The following is a 5,522-nucleotide window of genomic DNA, read 5'->3' as shown; positions in this document are numbered from 1 at the left end:
AACCCAGCTCCAAGGTGCGTAAAGGGAGGAGAATTTCTGGGGTTCATTGTTTTCCAGCCTGGCTGATCTTCAAGTTCAGGGAGAGATTATACATCAAAAGAAGAAGTAGAAAGTGGTAGAAAAGACGCCTGGTGCTTTCTTCTAGACTGTGCATAGGCTCAGGTACTGTGTGTGTGCTCACACACGTGTACACACACACAAACATGTACACATGTACAAGATAAAAAAACCCCACATCTTTAAAAGAATTAGAAAAAAGGAATCTTCTTTCTGATGTATTTTTTAATTATTCTCTTTAATTTTATGCTCGTGGGTGTTCCACTTGCGTGAAATGTCTGTGTACCTGGCATGCATGCCTGATGCCCACAGAGCCCAGCAGGAGATGTTGGATTCCCCTGAAATTGAAGTTACAGGGACTAAGTCACCACGTGGATGCTGGGAATCAAAGCTGAGTCCTCGGAAGTGGCAGCCAGTGCTCTAACGGCTGAGCCATCTCTCCAGCTCCTCATATGTAGAATTTAAAGCAAGAAGGGAAGCTTCGCCGTTTTCACCCAGCCTGTGCCTGGACTTTTAGGGACCGTTTTTTTCTTCTTATTATTACCAGGTGTATCAAAGCAATGCCATTAGTACTACTTAGGCTAATTGGTGCATTTACATTATTTATTTGTTATAATTTTTATTATACTCCATTTATCTTTTCCTTGGATTAATATTTTATATGTTCGGGTACATCTTTGAGTAATCACTTAATAAATGTTCTGGAAATGGTACAAACCCCTCATAGTTTTCATTTTCCTTCTTGAATTATAAATATGACGTTAAAGTAATTTCCATTTTAACTTTGCTTTGGTTAGTACCGTGACCCTAATGAGGAATTGGGCACCAATGAAGTTTGTCTCTTTTCTGAGTAATGCAATGCATTCTCTCTCTTTGGGGTCTTTTGCAGCTTTCTCGTTGTCTTTGAAAACATAGAGTTTCATTAGGAAATATATAAACACGAATTTCTAAAGAACTGATATTCTTGACACGCGAGGTGTACTTCCACTGAGAAGATTCAAATTGTTCTCGGTTCTTGAAAATGGCTTTCTAAATTCTTCTGAAAGATCTTATCATTCAGATTGACCTCTGCGTCTTTCTTTCTGGGAAAGGAAGTTCACAGCTGTGGTGGCATGACTGGAGCTCAGTCGCTGTAAGCACTGTCTGTTCTTTGCCTTCATGGCTCTTTCTTTGAGCTTCTTGGTCCTCATATGGTTGGCCCCCATCTGGATCTCGGAAAGTGACAACCTTAAATTCTGGCTCCCGGCTGGGGCATCTCGGCACGTGGCCTTGAGCAACTAGATGCAGTTCCCTTGGCAACATCTACCCCATCACACCCGACACCACAGGTCCTAAGGTTCATGTGAGATCAGCGTGTCTCACTCATCAGAAGGCAAGGGTTATCTGCACCTTCTGGCCATAATGCCAGATCCCCCACCTCAAGTCCCAAAGCTAAAATACTATGATAAAAACAGACCGAAAAAATATCTTTTTATGTCAGGTGTCTGTGTTAGCTTCTTGTCTTATAGTGTCTTGATGTTTTTGTTTGTTTGTTTGTTTGTTTGTTTTTCTTTTCTTTTTGTCGGAGCTGGGGACCGAACCCAGGGCCTTGCGCTTGCTAGGCAAGCGTTCTACCGCTGAGCTAAACCCCCAACCCCTTGTTTGTTTTTTAACACACTACCCAAAACACAAATGCGTCATCTCACAGTTCAACAGCCCAGCATCAGGTCCGGCCTCACAGAGCCAGTCTTTGCACTGGCTTGGCTGCAGTCCTAACTGGAGGGTCTCCGCTCCCTTGTACTGCAGCCTGAATAGCTTCATCATGAAAACCTAAGTGGGGCATCAACAGAACAAAGAAAAACAAACAAACAAACACCAGACACACAGTACGGTAAAGTTGGGATGAGGTGGGCTCTGCTTGCTCAGATGGAGTGCATCTCTGTGTTCATTGTGTATTACACAGGAGCAAGAGTTAGCTACACTGGGTAGGAGTCTGAGGGCCAGTAGTCTCAGGCTGTAAACCTCTGGGAGCAGGAAGCTGCAGTTGCTAGTTTTTACTTACACATACACACACACACACACACACACACACACACACACACACACACTGGTCAATCTTTGGTAAACACTGGCACTTGCACACATTGTCAACATTTGCACGCAGAGCAGAGGAAGTCTTTGACAATTCTGAACCTGAATCAAATGGGGAAGACCTTGCCACTCTGTCACTAAATACAGAAGTGCTCTGGTATGGTCGTCCTCTGAGCCATTAACACTAGTAAACGTGGAGATACACCAGAATTTCCTTTTGAACATGTGGCCTTGTACATGCTAAGGGCTAGCTCCTCCTCCCAGTTGCATCCCTAGCCAGAGTACTTGGATGTACACTACCCCTTCGTCCATGTCTTTCTTTCCTACAAAGTCCACTGAATACTCCTTTTGTTTCAAAGCCAGAGACTGATGGAATGAATGGTTATGTCTCAAAGCTGGGTAGAGACAGCTGAACACTCCCTGACGTATCTAGAACTCAAGATATTATTTGTTTCTTCTCCTCCTTAAATGACTTCCCAAAAGGCTGGATGTGAGCACATCTAACTAGGCTAACTTGATCACTTTAGAAATAACCAGATTGTTTATGAAGTTGGTCAAATAAAGAGTAAACTGTAGAGATTTCCTAGCTTCTTTTTTTTTTTTTTTTTTGAGCTGGGGACCAAACCCAGGGCTTTGCGCTTCCTAGGTAAGCACTCTACCACTGAGCTAAATCCCCAGCCCCGATTTCCTAGCTTCTTATAATAATTATCAAGAAACAGAATGGGAAAAGATCCAACAATCAAAATTTGTACAGTTAGGGCTGGAAAGATGGCTCAGAGGTTAAGAGCACTGATTGCTCTTCCAGAGGTCCTGAGTTCAATTCCCAGCAACCACATGGTGGCTCACAACCATCTGTAATGAGATTTGATGCCCTCTTCTGGTGTGTCTGAAGACAGCTACAGTGTACTTATCTATGATAAATAAATCTTTTTTTAAAAATTGTGCAATTGCTATCCAGAGACACCTCAGGAAGGGAGAGATGATAAAGCAAAATCCACCGCCTTCTACGCTTTTGTAGAGACGGAAGGTTCCTTTTGGTATTGTTGTCAATCAACTGACTGGGTTCGGTTTGCTGTACCCAAATGGAAACTGTGGGCAAGCAAGGAGAAGAGGCTCAAGTGGTGGTATGTGGCAATTTTTTGATCCTCTCACCACCTTTGGAAGCAGTGAGAGGTTAGCAGAAGTGGGGTGGGAGGTGGGGGTGGCATCTGTAGACAACGCCCTCCAGTGTTGCAATTCTCACACAGGTAAGAGGACCTGAGCGGCAGCTGCCTCAGGACTTGTGTGGATCTACGAAATTGTAATTGCTCAACGCTTGATAGTGCCCAGTGTAGCCCCCAGGCCAGAAATGGCCAAGACCCTAGGCCTTGAAGGCTTCCCAGCTCTCTAGACTTCTTTGAGTGATGAGGGTCTGCGGTTTCTCTCTCCAGTTCTGTTCATTTGAGACAGGGTCTGTCTATGCAGTCTTGGCTGTCCTCTATCTGCATCTGCAGTGTTTTCTAGGCCTGGGATTAAAGGTGAACACCACTACATCTGGCTTTTCTATCTCTTTACAGTGGTCTGTGCTTTTTTTCTTTTTTCTTTTTTCTTTTTATCTGTCCTAACTCTTCATCCTCTGACTGCCTCCACTGTCCCCTTATTCCCACTTGGCCATTCCCTCAGACTGTTCAGGTGTCTCCTCTGTAGTTGTCATATGGCTGGGCTTCTCCAATTCACCAAATGAACAGAAAAGGTGGGAGCTACGCTAATCACAACAAACCTCCCATGCAAATGTTGTCACTGTGACCCTTCCACTACCAGGTCAACAGTACGGAAAGCCCTCCCCTCTGGCTTGAGTAGATGAGGTTACAGTGTTATCCAGAGTTCACTGAGGCTTGCCACAGCAAAACTTCTGGTGCTATGGTTCCCACACAACCGCTCCCCCTTCAGGAGCCAGAGTAAGTAACGGGAGGTAGCTACATAGCTTTTCAAAGTGTTCATGGAGAGTTCAAAACAGCGGGTATTAGCATGAGAGAAGTCAAGCTGGCTGTTTAGCTGAGAGTTCTTATCCTAGGCAGCCAGGGAAGAGAGACACAGCTGCCAATCAGAGTCATGGCTCCCCAGCCATGTATATGGAAATGAGCATCAGAAGGGATGTTTACAAGAACCTAAGTTATTGTAAGGCTGGTAGGGATTTAAAGAGATTTTTAACTTCGAGTAATGCTGACACCTGCCCAGTGCCCAGGGAGAGGTGGGTCCCTCCATCTCAGCCCACCTGGAGTCTTCTGCAAACACTCAACCACGCTGTGTGACTGTCAGCCGGTCCGGTGGCACTTCTTGTTCTTTGACAGGTCCCATGGTGCTCAACATGACAGTAACTTGTGGTAACTTGTGGCAAATTCTGGGGCTTTCTCTAAGAGTCAGAACCCCTGGGAGTGGAGAGGTGAGAAAAGACCCCTGTGTTCCTCTAGCTGTGGGGTTGGCTCTGATGTGGCCTCACCTTCGCTAATCCCCATTAGAAATGTAGCTAATTAATTTTGAGAAATGTAGACAAATAGTTTGTATCAAATCTTTTTATGAATATGCAATAACTTGGGCCTAGTAGCACAGGCTTGTAATCCCCAGTATTTTGGAAACTGAGTCAGGGGGATTGCAAGTTTAAGGCCTGTCTGGGCTATAGAGTGAAACCAAGAGTAGACTGGTCAATTGAATAAGACCCTGTCCCCAAACTCTTTTAAAAATCTTTCAAAGGGCTTGGGATACGTCTCGGTGGGTAGAGTGCTTTTTCTATTGTACACAGGCCATCAGTACAATCTCTAGAACTCCAAAACGGAAATAGAATAAAGGCCAGCCCTGACAATGCTTTAAATCCACAGCTTCCACACTGAAGAGTCAGCCAGCTGCAGGCAGGAAATATTCAAGAAAAAAAAGCCATTTTGTCTGAACTAACCATGTGCAGACTTCTGGTGATTGTTCACTGAACCAGACAGGGTGGCGACTATTTGCACAGCGTTTTAAGTGACTCCAGAATGATTTAAATTTTACAGGTAACAGTGCTTGTGGGTGGAAACAGAAGGATGCCCAGTTAGAGGCTACCCTGGGCTATAGCGCAAGCCCGTCTCCACAATGAAGAGAATATATAGGTGAATACTAGAACTGTTTTGTCTTAGAGCACAGATGGGTCTAAACATCCCACGTGTGACTCGCGTGAGCCAGTTGTCTTGTTCTGAGACTTTCAGAGAGCAGCGTGTGGAGAAATCTTCACTTTCTCCCTCCTCTGTGCCAGCCCAAATCACTCTTTGCTACAGCATTTTCCACAGCATGGGAGGTCGGGAGCGCTGACCTAAGATGACATTCTTACAGCTGTATCAGTGGTTTGCCTTGTTGCTGGGAACAAATACCAGACATGAGGTCAC

Source organism: Rattus norvegicus, chromosome 17, assembly GCF_036323735.1.
Source record: "Rattus norvegicus strain BN/NHsdMcwi chromosome 17, GRCr8, whole genome shotgun sequence".
Classification (NCBI taxonomy): domain Eukaryota; kingdom Metazoa; phylum Chordata; class Mammalia; order Rodentia; family Muridae; genus Rattus; species Rattus norvegicus.
This window is presented reverse-complemented; position numbering follows the sequence as displayed.